Below are 16248 nucleotides of genomic sequence, written 5' to 3' on the forward strand. Positions count from 1 at the left end.
TTCCTTTCATTTATTACCTGCATCAAGTAGTATAGTGCATACTTTTAATAGTTTAATAAATAGTACAAATAATATGTTATGTTCACCTAATGAGGATAAGCTTGACGAATGAGCCACGGTTAGTATAACAGAAGATGATACATTTCTGAAACAATAGCTGCAAGTGTTGTTTTTTCCTATAATACAGTTAGACTTTATTGCTGCTGTGGATTTACTGTGAGTACTATATTCTTTAATTTGGGGAGTTGATGATAGCATAAAGCAAAAGCATTTTCCAAGTCCTTTCCATCTTTCTGCAACCTTGTTTGATCATTAATTCACAGACTCATCCAATATGTGATACTGCTCCACCAACATTTTATCAGTTCATCTGCTGATTGCTTTCCTAACACTTTGCCCTCTAGTAATACTTCCTTGGGATTGTCATCAGATCTTTTCACTAAAATAGAATAAGAGTTCTTGAGTTTCATCTCTTGGCTTTGTCTGAAGAATGCCTGCTGCACATCAGCTGTTGCAGTATCTTCTCACTAGCAGTTCCATATTCTGTCTATTACAAAAAAGAAAATATACACCAAAGATGATAATTTTGTTCCATTACTGTAGTTCATTTCTCTCTGTTATGTGAATCATGGACCAAGCCAATGCCCAGAGATATTTCAGTAAACCATTGTTCATATAGCTACTTTTGAAATGTAGTATTGTTTCCACACCTAATCACATAAAATCCCAGGTAATTTTGAGGTGTACATTTTCAAAGCAATACAAAGGAAGTTGCATCTTCTCCCCTCACTATTAGAGCTAGGTGAACTCATCAAACCATTTTTCTGTGGATATTCATGTAAATTAAGTTGATTCATGTTTGCACTGCTTTTGTTCCCTTTCAGCAACTGTTCATGCCAATAGAAAGCAATTTTATAAATATTTGAGGAAAGAAGTTTTGCAAGTAATGTGTGTGTAGTCTCTGAAAGAGAATATTAAATTTGCAAGCTCCAGTATTTGTGTTCAGCACTCATGCAGTCAGAAAAACAATAGCATATAACTAATTAGAAATGAACAGCTTAAAGACTGAAATTCACACCCAAGCAGGGATGGCCCATCCATATAGGTGAACTAGGCAGTCGCCTAGGGTGCCAAGTTAAATGGGACAAGGAAAAAAATCAAATTTTAAAAAAATGAAAAAGATAAAAAAAACAAATAAAATAATGAAGATTTCATTATTTCAATTCTCCCGCATGTACGGAGGAGATATGAATTATAATTTATTTATCTACATTTCTGAGAATGTATTAATATGTCAAATCTTTTATTTACTGCAAAAATAAATAATATTTCAGCGTTTTTTTTCCAATTTGTGACGTAGGGTCAAGACGACCCACTCCGCAATTTTGATAAGCAATAACTCAGCCACAATTAAACACATTTGCCAACGGCAAGATCTGCAATGCTAGTGACACCTAACTCAAATATACATCAAGGTCGCATAACCGGAAATCATTTTAACAGGTCCCAGGTAGATGATTAAGAATCAAGCTAATACTGTGGAAAATTGTGTTTCTTGGTGCCGAAGAATAAAGAATAACGTCCTTCAGCGTTATAAATCCAAAATGTGAGTATCTTTAAGTGTTATTAAACTTTAGTGTTATTATCGGGCTGTATAATTATTAACTTTTTTTTGTTATAACTGGTTCACATGGAATAAATAAGGTCTATAGGAGAAAAGTAACAGCGTTAACGCTTAATAGACTATGAAAGTGATGACATCACACTCCAAGTGGGTAACCATGAGGAAGGGGATTACTTTCCAAACAACGGGTGTTGGGTTATAATGATGAAAAAGACCATTTTGTTTCCATGTAAATGATGCAACTAACTGTTTTAATAGGCAAGCGAGTGTATGTTACTAATCATTGAACCTTTAAGCAGTGAAAAGATGTGTTGGGATGGCTGCAATGTGGTTTAGATCACCAACCATGTGATGGGCGTGTCAGCCATCCTTAATGCTATAATGCTTGCAGTCAGGAGCACAGTACATAACAATATCCAAATGTCCCATGGAAGAAAGAGGAAAAAGAAAATACACAGGAGCTGAGTATCGTAAACAAAAGGCTGAGAAGGAAAAGGCGGAAGCAAAACAGCAGGGATACTTCCTGAATGGAAGCAATTCACAGCATCCAGATGAAGGAATTTTATGTGAAGAGGAGGTTAGCTCACATCCACATGAAAGCAGTTTGGAACATCAAGATGAAGATATATTACTTCGAGATGAAGGTAGCTCATAACCACAAAAAAGCAGTTTGGAAACTCAAGATGATGGAAACTTATTTCTAGATGAAGGCAGCTCAAAGCATCAGACTGATATGGAAGTGGAGAAAATGTATTCACCTTCAGAGACACATGCAGAAATTGAAGTAAATGAAGTAGAAGGAAGAAAGGATGAGGAAGTTACAAACAAGTGACAGTATGGAGACCCAGCTTCATGGCCCAGATGTGATGACAGTGTGCGGCAAATTCTCATGGAACATGGACCCGAAAAAGTTCAGGAATTTCCCTTCCCTTAGGAAGGAAATAAAAGAAAATTCTCTGCTCAGCATTACAAGAGGAAACTCATTAATGGGGAAGAAATTCATCAACACTGGTTACAATATTCAGTGTCAAAGGACTCTGTTTTGCTTTTGCTGCAAGCTGCTTAGAAATCAAGCAATTCGTACATGACTTATTGAAAATGGTTCGAAGGACTGGAAAAACATATCTTCAATTCTCTCTTCACATGAAAGAAGTACAAAAAATTTGGAATGTTTTCAACATTGGAAAGAACTTGAATTATGATTGAAAAAAGGAAAAAACTATCGATGAAGAAAATTTACGTGTGATCAAGGAAAAAGAATATTGTCAACAAATATTAAAGCATCTGATTGCTTTAGTGAGAGTTCTCAGTGAGCAAAATTTAGCATTCTGTGGCCACGATAGAAATTAAAAATTATACACTACAGGTAACAGAAACTTTCTAAAATTTGTTGAATACCTAGCTTTGTTTGATGCAGTCATGAAGGAGCATCTACATAAAATAACTGATCATGAAACACACATTCATTACTTATGAAAAAATATGCAGAATGAACTGATTCAAATCCTAGGAAACGCCATTAAAAATGAAATTATAGAAGCCGCCCATTCTGCAAAATACATTTCAATAATACTGGACTGTACACCAGATGTGAGTCATGTTGAACAAATGATGATGATATGAAAAAGTGGATATGAAAAAGTATGCAGATGAAGATAATGTTGAAGTGCTCATAAAGGAACATTTTTGGGGTTTCTTACCACTGAAGGAGATGACTGGAGCATTTGTGACTCAAACTATCCTACAAGAGCTTGAAACAATGTCATTATCTGTTGAAAACTTATGTGGCCAAGGCTATGATAATGGAAGTAATATGAAAGGTAAAGATAATGGTGTGCAAAGGAAAATGATAAAAATCAATCCTAGGGCCTTTTTCATTCCTTGCAGTGCGCATTCTCTGAATTTGGTTGTCAATGATGCTATTAGATGCTGGTTTTAGGCAAGCAGTTTCTTTGACCTGGTGCAATGTGTTTGTGTGTTTTTCTCAGGCTCAACACGCCATTGGGAGATTCTGACTCACCATGTGAATTCTCTAACTATGAAACCACATAGTTAGACAAGATGGGAGAGTCACATTGATGCTTTGAAGACTCTTCGCTATGAACTTGGAAACATTTATGATGCCCTAATTGAAATTTCTGATGATATTACCTTTACTGGATGATCTAGCAACATGGCACGTTCAGATGCAGAAGCTCTTGAAAATGGCCTTTCCAAGTTCAAATTTGTGACTTCACTCATTTTGTGGTATGATTTCCTTTTCGAGATTATCCTCACTAGTAAGCAGCTTCAGGAAAAGAACTTGAACATACATTCTGCTATTCAAAAACTGCAGCAAACTAAAAATATTCTGGAGGAATTCAGAAGTGATTAAGGGTTCAAAAGAACACTGGTAGATTCTCTCTAGCTTGCTGAAGAAAAAGACTTTCCAACAAAATTTGAACCAGAGCCAGTTCACATTCGGCAAAAGAAACAGCAGCTTTCGTATGAAAGATGAGCCACACCCATTTAGAACCCAAAACAAAAATTCAAAGTGAATTTCTACTTTGCATTCCTTGATACAGGTATTCACTTGGTTGATGAAAGATTTCATTAGATGCAGCAGCTAGAGTCAGTATTTGGATTTCTATATGATATCCACACCTTGCAAAAGAAAACAGCAAAACAGATAAGAGAATTTTGTATAAAATTGGAGTAGGCATTAACTCATGAAAATTCAAGACATTGATGCTACATTTTTGTGTAGTGAGGTTCAGGCTTTTTCAAGACAACTTAAGAAACATTCCACTCCTGAAGAAGTACTGAAGTTTGTTTGTGAAAATAAACTCACAGACAGTTTTCCAACCCTTTTTATAGCGCTACACATTCTTTTAACTTTGCCAGTTTCCGTAGCTAGTAGGGAACAGCTTCTGGGACAGAATTTGTAGCTGAATGGATCCTCCTGCCACATGTGGAGCGCCACTGGCTGTTGTGCTGGTTAGTTTCTGTGATACTGTTCTGCCATCAATCTGCTGCTAGAAAGGGAAGATTTCCTTCCCATTTCCAAAGTATCTGTCAAACATTACATTCATAAATTATAAGGCCAGAAGGGACCACTGTGTCCATCTACTCTGACCCCCTTCATGATACAGGCCATAGGACTTCTCTGAACTAATTCCTGATTCAACTAGACCAGGGATCTCAAACTCAAAACACCAAGAGTGCCACATGAGGATTAGTACATTGGCCCGAGGGCCACAGCACTGACACCTTTTTCATATAAAGATACAAATGCCCCCCACCACACCTCTGGCCCCACCCCTACTCCATCCCTTCCATGAGGCCCCTCCCCGCCCCGCCTCTTCCCACTCCTTCCCCGACCCCATTCCAACCTCTCCCTCAAAGTACCCACCCCAACAGCACCCCCTCCCTTCCCCAAATCCCCGCCCCTGCCCTGCCTCTTCTCCGCCTCCTCCCCTGAGCGTGCAGCTCCCCGCTCCTCCCACCTCCCTCCTGGAAAACACTAAGCACCGCCAAACAGTTGTTTGGCAGTGGGAAGCGCCTGGAGATATGCAGAGGAGCGGGGACATGGTGCGCTGGGGGGGGCAGTGGGCAGCAGGGGAGGGGAGCTTGGCGGCCACAGGAAATAACTCTGCGGGCCACGTGTTTGAGACCCCTGAACTAGACCATATCTGTTAGAAAAACATCCAATCTTGATTGAAAAGTTTCCAGTGATGTAGAATCCACCTCAACCTTTGATAAGTTGTTCCAGTGGTTAATTACTATCACTGTTAATTATTTATATCTTATTCCATTCTGAATTTGTCTAACTACAACTTCCAGCCACTGGATTTTGTTACACCATTTGCTGCTAGATTGAATAGACCATTATGAAATATTTATTCCCCATGTAGAATACTTCTAGATAGTGATCAAGTCAGCACTTAAACTTCTATTTGTTAAATTAAGCACATTGAGCTCCTTGAATCTATTAGTCTAAGGGCATGTTTTCCAATCCTTTAATTATTCTTGTGTGGTCAGCTGATTATCCACCATGTCCCTCAAGTCCTTTTTCACTATCACTGCTTCCTGGGATAAAGGCACCCCCGCCTACTAGTCATGCCAGACTGAGCAGAGGATTTGTCCCTTTGTTTTTTAATTCCAGCTGGAAAAAATGCCACGCTCGTTGGTATATAAGAAGTGATGACATTCGCAGCTTTCCCAAGCTGTCAGTAGGTTGATTTCCCTTCAGATGGAAACTGACATTTTAATATTCAACATAATTACTGGAAGAGACAGAAACATGAAATGCCAGTATCTTACTGAAACATTTCATAAAGCCAGGACTGGCAGACAATGCTTGTTTACAAGGCATCATATCACAGGGAGAATAAACTGGTATGTTGTGGAGGCGAAATAGTTAAGCTTTTGTGAAGATTAAAGCAGGGATTAATTCTTTTTTACGTATGGCTAACATTTCAACACAAAGTATGTTCCTTTCATGTTTCTGCTGCTTTTCTTCCTGTCCATGATGTGAAGCGTTTACATAAATGAGATTTTGCCTTCTCAGGGTAACAAGCGTTATTGGCTCAAAGTAAGATACTGTTGAAACAGTAGCAAATGTCTATAGGTATCATACTGCTTATTTAATAAAGTAACATTATTTAAACACTATTTGAGGCAGTGCTTTCTGTTTGCATTGGGTGCCACAGCCTTTTATTTTTTAATCTTGTAAAAATATTGTTATGCAGGGGTCACCAGATGTGGTTACACAGTTTTGTAAATTGAGCTGGCTGGGAATTTTCTATCAAAATGTTCTTGACAGAAATTATGGTCTTTGCTAGATCTCTGTTACACAAGAAAATATTGCTTTTACCAGATTTTTTTTTTTAATTTTCTATGAGGTTAATTTTATAATAAACATTTTGTTTCAGCTCATGTCAACATTAATTTCCGTAGCCACCTGAGATGAAGTTCAGGTGCCTCATTTGCCCATTGTCATGATGTACTGTGATCATGAGGTGCCCACAATGCACTACAACAGCTCAGCCCAGCCAAAAGAAGACCCTACAATGCATTTTGGGATCCTGGGAGCCCAGCCTATATAGGAGAATGGGGACAAGAGAGCACATTACAACTTCCCATGTGGCACCATGGCAGATCAGGCAGACACGGAAACAATCTTTCAACATTCTAAATTCATTTTTTTCAGAACTTTTCACTCTACAAAAAGTGTTGATATATCAACTTTATCCTGTTTTAGGATGAAAATAAATGTTGAAATACTAGAATTTCCCAGCAGATTAGAAATTCCATTATCTGATCAGTTCTATGAACAATTTCTTTTTCTTAGCATCACAGCACTGTTCTATCTTTGAAGAAATGCAAAAGTAAATTATTAAGGCAGAATTGCTCCCTAAGAACACAGCATTAGGATTGGGGTAAGGTTTCTGAAAGAAGAGAGTGCCCTGCATGCTGTTTGACGAACTCTTTTCCAGAGCTGGTGTATATGTGGAAATAAAACAAGTTGCATTAAGAATACACCCATACTCCATGTAACTTATTTCTCCTCCAGAGAGAAACCAGCCTACAAGTCCTGAACACCGGCTACTACTTGGCAGAAGGCATGTAATAGAACAGGGGTCGGCAACCTCTGGTAAGCCGCTCGCCAGGGTAAGCAGGTTCGGCTGATCATGGTTCCCACCGGCCGTGGTTTGCTGCTCCAGGCCAATGGGAGTGGCGGGAAGACACGGCCAGTGCATCCCTCGGCCCGTGCCGCTTCCCGCCACCCCCATTGGCCTGGGATGGTGAACTGCAGCCAGTGGGAGCCACAATCGGCCTAACCTGCCGACACAGCAGGTAAACAAACTGGCCTGGCCCGCCAGGGTGCTTACCCTGGTGAGCCGTGTGCCAGAGGTTGCCAACCCCTGTAATAGAAGTTCTTGGTGTTGATAACCCTGATAAGGCAAGCCATAAGATAAGCATATAGAAGTTCATGGTTTTGATAAGGTAAGCAATTTTCACTATATAATAAATTTTAAATTATGTTTGAGTGGCATGGGACTACTCACAGTGTGCCAAGATTATCAAATACCTTATTCTTTACAGGATTGAGGCCTTAAATTGTTGGCAAAGCTCTGCAGAGAATTTTTCTATTTTAATGGAAGATGCATAGCTAAATCTATTACAAAACTGTGAAAATCTCAACCATATTGTTTGAATTATAGTTGTCATGACTTAATAACGCAACATTGGACAGAAGGAAGTAACACTGTATTGCAGTGTGATTTTCAGAGCTTTGTGTGGACTAAGGGAGAAGGTATTTTTCCCCCTATGTGAACAGAAACAATACCCTGTCACTTTGAATTGTTAGGCTGTGATGACAAGCATGTTCTCTGACATAGTGTAAGGAAAAAGATAGTACTCTCCCTTAAAAATATTACACCTGACTTCCAGGTGTTCATCAGCCATGAAAAAAACACAACTGAAGCAAATCTGACTCATCATAAATGAATAGGCCACACTCTCCGTCTTTCTTAGGGTTTTATACTGGCACCTATTAGCTTAGTATCTGAGCACTTTCTACATATAACCAATAGCAATCCCTAGTGGATTTCATGGAGTTTCCAACACCTCAAGGCAAGGTGGAGACAACACCCCTGCCGATTCTTTGAAGAGTTCCCTTTTTACAGCTAGCATCTCTTTGGTTCTACCTGGATCCAGCTTCAGCCAGCTGACTCGTCAACCAAGAGCTGATTTCTTGCAGGCACTCTCGTATTTCAGTAGAGGCTGTGGCTGCATCAGTTTAGAATGCAATATATATTTGAGTATGCAGTGTTGTTGTAGCCATCTCAGTCCCTGGAGTGACTTTGAGCAGACTGAGCTGCTGTTCCTCCTGTGGGACTTGTATATCTGGTCTGGGAGCCACCTGGCCAGACAATTCACAAGCCAGGTGCTGGAGCCTATCACAGAAGTGACTCCTCACCCCCACATGAAAAAGGCAACAGTTTGCCCTATTCAAGAAGTTTGGCATGTGTGCTTCTCTGAATGATGTGTGCTTCTCTAAATGATCTATGACAAGTTCAATTAGTTGTGGACACTTATTCTTTATTGGATTTTACCAGCTAGGAGGTGCATGGTCCATTTCACATGTTGCAGCTCAAATATTTTTCAGGGCTTCTTGATTTTCAACATATGTGGTGGGGCCAAACTCAGTCAGAAGTGGTGAGGTAGATAATTCAATCTGGTCAAGGTGGAATTTTCTTTCAGTTAGGAGCCATACATATTTGGTTAATCGTATCACCAAATACGCTAGCAACTCTTCACAGTGGTCATTGCTCGAGTGTGATGTCTGAGCTACATGCTGGTGTTTGGAATCCCTTTAAAAAAAAAACAGATATCAAGTGCCTTAATCATATTTGTTTTGTGACATTCCAAAAATAAAAGATTAGAATTTAGAAACTAGAAAACTCAAAAGTTACAGTCAAAATCAACAAATATGAATTTAAATTGTATACATGTTTTCCTCTAGTATGTCACATTTTCTAACTTGTTCTCTTCATGATGTTCTCAGTGGGTATTTCATCTTTCTCTGATTTAACCTTACCTCTGCTCCTAACACCTAGTGCAAATAAATAAAAATGTAACAATGAAAAAATGTATTACTAAAGTACTATTCAGTTGGTTATTCTGAAGTGTTTTGTCATCATGGGTGCAGATCCTGCAAACTCTTACTCATTCAAATAGTCTTATAGTGTCCATGGATAAAATCTTGAGCACCAGTGCGACTTAAGCTTTTAGTAACTATTTTTTTTTACTCATTGGCTCTAATAGGACTACTTGCAAGAGTGAAGGTTGGCAGAACCAGGCATGGAATTAAAGGAGCCTTGGGACAACCTGGTGGCATAGATGTTCTTTTTCTTATTTTTCCTGTTTGGGTGTGTTAAATAAATAATGTGACAGTTTGATATCATCCAAAAGCATACTAAGTGCTTCACAGGAATCAATAGAAAACAATTCCTGGCTCAAATAGCTTCCATTATGGGAGGCCATTGCCACAAACAATTATACATATGATTATCTTTACTCGGGTTAGTAGTTCAATGTAAGCTAACAGGCCTTTACTCACATATATAAATGATGGCAGAATTGGACCCTAAAGCCAGACATGACCTGTAAGGATCACCAGGCACAAACACTCACACATGGGACAATAGAACATTTATTTTCTGTGAACATTTTGGCAATAGAATTCAGTTGCTCAAATATTCACATAACAGAAAAGCGGGCAAACAGAACCAAAGCAAATTTATTTTTAATTCAAATCAATATTAATAGAAAAATATTTGTGCTCACCCAGATCCCATTCTACTTTTAAATTAAAATCAACCTGTAGAAACAAAGAAAATAGGAGGAAAAAGAGAAGGAAGGGAAATTTAAAAGGAAGGACAACTTAAATTTTATAGCCTATTCAAGGAAGAAAACAGAGTAAAGAATATGAAAATATTCAGTGAAGACGACTGCAAAGATAGTTATAAATAAATGATAAAATCAGTTTCCCAAAACTGAGGAAATGTTTCTCTATCCTAGAATGAAATGCTTTCACTTAACCCATAGAAATAGAAAAAACAGTCTTTAGAAATATCCAGGAGCTGATCAAAATTCTGCCTGTGATGATGATGGATTTCCCAAGACTGAGTGGCCTGAGAGACAAATATATATATGTTCATGGCTCCTCTGAAATAAAGACCCAAAACTTCTCAAATGTAATTTTTGGCCCCACATCTATAGCTGGTCAAACCTGATTTCTAGACTGATGTTGATTTAGGAAACACAAAGAAGCAGTGCCATTCTCCCCATTTCTTATGCTGATCAACAACTCTTTCAGGCTGAGATCAAAACTCTCTGTCCCCAGACAAGAAAGAGCAATCATAAACAGTCTGCTTTTGAAAGTTCATAGATCCAGCAAATTCCACGATTTCCATAGGTAACTCCATTCCAGTAAAACACCATGAAATAGAAGACCTAGTGAGTTATTAGGAATACTCATTAACTTCAGCCAGTGAGGTACTGGCATGGAAGTGTCTACTCTCTCCCTGTTGCACCCATAGATCTCTGCAAGTGTCTGACAGTCTATGACAGGAGCAGCAGAAAGGAAAGAAAATTAGTGTCAGTCTCACTTCTAGGAGCAAAGCCACATGCAAGAAATAGCTGTAACTGGTATAAAATACAGTAGCCTGTCACAAGTCACTATGAACACAAATCTACCTGAAAGATTGCATGTCCCTCCCACAAGAATTATGGTAATAGGATACGGAATAGCGGGAGCCTGGGACATTCAATTTAGGAGCTGGATTGTGGAACTCACTCCCAGATGAGGCAAGAATGGTTACAGGCCTCAAGACATTCAGAAATAAATCCAAAACTTATCTCCTTGACCTAGCTCTCATCTCTTTGACCTATCTTTCTCATGATAAATATTTCTCCCATATAAGGGAAAAAACAGATCTTTTTTAAACTCTTGGGAAGATGCATCACTTTATGGAGGCAAGTATAAGCACAGAGAGATTTTAGACTGCAAAACTGGGAGGTTAGGGTATGTGAGCATATATGAGCAACAGTGCATGATCAGGGAGGGTGCACTTTTGTAGGAAGCTATGTTTCTTATGCCTCTAGATGAATAATGTAAACCAGTATATTACAGTAAATTGGAATTAGATGAAAGACAGTTTCTACACATATTTAAAGGTGTCAGTCATTATTTCTGGGTGCTGTTATATACATTTAGATATAAATGTCCTCAACTAAGGGAACAAAAGCTCTCATATCCACTCGCATAGACTGGGGTCACATACTTAAGAGGAATCAAATCTACATGGTTTATTTCTTAGAGCATGTAGACAGCACCATAACAATATTTCCTTCTTCTACCATTTTATACTTTACTTCCACAAACTTCACACTGAAATTAGCCAGATATCTTTTCCACAGACATTCATAAAGAGATGGTGTCAAAACAAGACTTTTTACCAATGACAAGAATGCCAAAAATGCTTATCCACTGTATTTATTTTTACATCATTGCTATGAAATACATGGCCAAAAGACACTCCCTCAGTTACCTGGTGTGCTGTTCTGTGCTGTGCTGCCTGGCTTATTTGCAGGGTCTCTTATTCCCAACATACACACAGCCCGTTTCTTTTCCGGGGGTGTTCCTTTAATCTTTAGATGTCAAGCACTGCAGAACATAGCACAGGCGTGAGTTGGGAGGAACCTTCTACAGCTTTCTCCATCACACCCAACTCGTTCTAATCTCTCCCTTTACTTCTGGTTCCTGCCAATTAAATATCTTCCCTTTATTGAACTAACTACCTCATTAAGACAACCATTGTCCCCAGCAGTCAATAACGAGATTAATTGATTCCCACCATAACAAGATTAATTGATTCCTATTAAGACTGTAATCTTCTCTGTTATGCAATTACCTAAGTGACTAGGGTGCTGCTGCTAGGACTTTGTCATATGCACCTAATGCATGTTTACACAGCAATTTTCACCTTGATAATATGCAGATAATGGACTTTTTTAGTTACAAACAGAAAGCAAGTTGCATAACACCTTCAATTTCAAGCCATTCTTTATTGCTGAAGGAGTAGCCTGAACTATTTTTTTTTCAGTGCCTGAATGTTATTCAGTTATTTTTTCTTTCAAACACAAGTCACAATTTTGAAATGTAGGTGCTTAAGGAGATGAGTTGTGCCTAATATGGATTTTGGTGCCTAAACATAGAATTTAGTGTGCAACTTTAGGCTCAAAGTTTAAAAAGCTGGACACCATTTGGGTTAAAAAAGCTGTATTTTCCTTTTACATGCATCCGACGAAGTGGGTATTCACCCAGGAAAGCTCATGCGCCAATACGTCTGTTAGTCTATAAGGTGCCACAGGACTCTTTGCTGCTTTTACAGATCCAGACTAACAGGGCTACCCCTCTGATACTTCCTTTTATAGTGATGGATCCTTACATTAGTGATACAAACAAAAAAATTAGCCCTTTGCCATCTGAGACAGCAAAGATGACAGAATCTAGGTACGAGAGGGGAAACAAGAACTTGTAGCACTACATTTGAAAATTCTTGAGCTAATAAAAGCTTTTTCCTGATTCACTGTTATAGTTTTAATTTAAGAACTAAAACAGAAACAAAACATAGACAAGACAATGACATATCCTTTGTGGTTTTAAAGTGTTCCATAGCCACCTACATTTTTTTTTATTGTTTTGCAATTAATTTTTAACTGATATTACAGTCATCTGAGATTGTCAGTGGAAGTACATATTTCACATTAGTACAATGCATATAAATCAATTCATTTTATACCCTTCAGGTATACTATTGCCCATGGCACAATTTCTTTATTTTCCACTCAATATGACATCAGGCCTTTCAAGCCGGATCTCTTTTTGAACACAGCAGCTGTCACTTAGTATTTAGAATTTCAACTGAAATCATTTCACGTGCCAGCATTGTACCCAAACTTTCTAGTTCAAACTTGCAGCTGTATTAAACAAATTACAAGAAACCTCACTCATGGGGGGGGGAAGCAAAATGCAGGAATGTGAGGGTAGCATTCATATTTATTTTATTTGCTACAATGTTCTTTTTGCTTATTTGTTAGTAAGGTGCTTATTAATTCTGGAAATAATGGACTCTATTCCTTAAAGGTGCATTTTGATGTATTCTCTCCCCCCCCAAAAAATGCCTATACATGAAGAGGGAACAGTATAAAACTGCACCTATACAACAGATTTTAAATTGATTTTAAGAAAAAACTAAATTGTGCCCTTAAATATACCTGTGTATCTTCATTAACTTCAAGTATTACAGAGTGGAATTAGGACCAGATAATATTGTGTGTGTGTGTGTGTGTGTGCGCGCGCACACACACGCACACAAGTGTGTACATATTTGTTTGGGGTGGGAGGGATAAAGATGTGTTTTTCTATTTTTCAGTAGTCACTTTGCTTTCCAGCATGACATCTGGTGCATACAAGCAATTGTTCATGCCACTGTACTTGTAATTGGAGTCCTCTGTTTAAAAGGAAAAAAAAGAGAAAGCCTTTCCATCCTCTCATATTTATGGCCATAAATACTTCATCATGCTATCTCGTATTGCATATGCCTAATATATATTCAGTGTTAGAAAGCTGTCAAAAATTTACTAGCACTGGCACAAAATCTACTTTCCTGCCTTTTACCATATAACGGTTAAGCATAATACAATAATAACCTACCTATCTGACATATATACTTATAAAATAATTATCTTAGTAAGAAAGTGGGCAAGTAGAATTATGTCCGGTTCATATAAACAGCCTATATTTGCAAATGTCATGTCTAATTTCAATTTGTAGAGAGTGATGGGAGTACCTGGGTGCAGAGATAATGTTGCCCCTTTTAGCCCAAGCAGCTAGTCCAAGTTTGGCGTCCTAGGGGTGTTCCAGTTGGAAGCAGCAATTGGTGATAGGTATTTCTTTTATGCAGTTTTGCTTATGTACGAAGAATGTTTAACATCCTGTATCTCCAACTGTGGGAGGAACCAAGAACAAAACAAGCAGTTTCTTAGCTTACAGCCACCAAGCCTTCTTATCCAACACCAGACCCAGAAGCTTTTTCCCAGGGTCATACTGTGTTCATAGGCTACTACTTGGCTTTTCTTGCCTTGTTTCCTTTGCTTCTCTCCCTGTTCTTGTCCATGATCTCAGTATCCCTATGTTCTCTCATCTGCCTACATTCACCTAACCAAAACAATACTCAGCCCAAAAGCTCCTTCATGGCTTCACACACACCTTTTGTCTTAGGTAGAGCTTATGCAGAGCCATCCTTGGGTAGGGCGAATCAGGGCAACTGCCCTAAGCCCCGTGCTTTGTGGGGCCCCGCACTTTGATAAAATCAGGACTGTCCCAATATTTAGCCCTTTTTCCCGACCGATGTACGTTCGGGATGCCATTTGTCCCAATATTCAGATGAGGAGGTGGCGGGAAAGTGAGGCAGGATGCGTGCGGGTGAGTGGGGTGAGGAGGCAAACAGGGAGGCGAGTGGCAGGTGGGCAGGCAGGAGGAGGGTGAGGAAGCAGGTGGGTGGGCAGAGGGTGAAGATGAGAGCTGCAGTTGGTCAGACGGGGTGGGTGTGCCAGATGGACAGTGAGGAGACTAGCGTGCAGGCGAGGGGCAGCCAGGCGGATGGACGATAAGGAAGAGAGCAGTACGTGGATGAGTGGCGAGGAGACTAGCAGGGAGGCTGATTTGTCCCGGGCCCTGCACTCCCTTAGGGATGGCCCTGAGCTTATGTTTACAATTATGTTAATTGAAGGGTGTGTACACACCTATTGACTTCCAGGAGTCTTCTAACCCAACCCATAACAAAGTTCTACCCAGCTCATAATGACATAGAAAAAAATCAGTCCTTGCCCAAGTGTTTTTTTTTCAAAAATAAGTTTATATACACATACAGTACATGCCAGCCCATGTATTTCTACAAATGCATTCTTGTTGAAATTAAGACTTGTTACTTTAAAATGTTACTAGAGGCATAGCATCAAAATAGGTCATATAAATTCTTCAATGATACGAACAAAACCAGCAAATGTTTCATATAGCAGTGTCACCTTTTAATTGCTATGAAATGAATGTAGCGCATGTTAACATAGAAATGTCATCTTTTCAGTAATATTTTTTTCAGTCTATGAAAGTGTCGTGTCAGTTGTTTTTTCTATGAAGCATAATATCTGTTCTTAAATGGGGAAAAGAACCTCTATTTTTTTCTTAACATATACATTTCAGTTAGTGATAATACAGAATCATAACCAGGTTAGTCAAGCGAATGTCATCATTTGGAAAAGAGGGGGGAAATAACTCCTACCATTATATTCCCAAGAGTCTGTGTTAGAAATCCTTGTCTTAGCAACAGGGCTCCTTTTATTTGGTAAATTCTTTTCCTTTTTTCACATTTGGAATTTACTGGAAATAAATGGAAAAAAATTACTGGAAATAAATGGAAAGGTACAGATGATAAAAAATGTTTGATTCTTTGTAAATCTGACCCCTGACCCTTTATGCTCATATTACAAAGATTTGTTTTGTTTGTTTTATTTTTTTCCCCAAACGACTATTGGGATTACCATGGGACATGACTTCAAAAAGCAACTATACAGCAGCACAGGTTGCACTATATTGTATAAAGGATATACTTTTTACATTAATAGATTCATAAATTTTAAGGCCAGAAGGGAAAATTGTGATGATCCAGACTGACCTCCTGCATATCACAAGCCATAGTGATTGCTGAATGTAGACTTATATGCATTTCAGGGCCGCCCGGGAGAGGCGGGGGGAGGGCGTGGAAAGTGGGGCAATTTGCCTCAGGCCCCGGGCCCCACAGGGGCCCTGAGAGCTGCTCCGGGTTTGCGGCGGTACTTCGGCAGTGGGCCCTTCACTCACTCCAGGTCTTCAGCGGCGGGTCTTTCAGTGCAGCGGAAGACTCAGAGCGAGTGAAGGGCCCGCTACTGAACCGCTGCCGAAGCCTCAGAAGTGCTGCCCGATTATTAGAAGCACTGCAAATGGGGGCAGGGGGGGAAAGCCACGATCGGCG

At 39.1% G+C, this 16248-nt stretch overlaps 1 long non-coding RNA gene across 3 annotated transcripts in view; it reads right to left on the reverse strand.

Annotated features, from left to right (window-relative positions):
* Window positions 1–244: 244 nt before the first annotated feature.
* The window catches only part of LOC123364959, a 53262-nt gene continuing 37258 nt past the window's right edge, over window positions 245–16248 (reverse strand). The window contains exons 2-4 of one of the 3 annotated variants that reach the window (XR_006577375.1): window positions 15520–15617; window positions 14029–14185; window positions 245–547 (exon numbers count right to left, since the gene is read on the reverse strand). This is a non-coding gene — a long non-coding RNA (uncharacterized LOC123364959). Of the gene's footprint in view, window positions 548–13027; window positions 14186–15519; window positions 15618–16248 lie in introns of those variants that run through there. The other 2 variants (XR_006577376.1, XR_006577374.1) reach the window with 2 other exon arrangements.

Source organism: Mauremys mutica, chromosome 2 (assembly GCF_020497125.1).
Source record: "Mauremys mutica isolate MM-2020 ecotype Southern chromosome 2, ASM2049712v1, whole genome shotgun sequence".
Taxonomy (NCBI): domain Eukaryota; kingdom Metazoa; phylum Chordata; order Testudines; family Geoemydidae; genus Mauremys; species Mauremys mutica.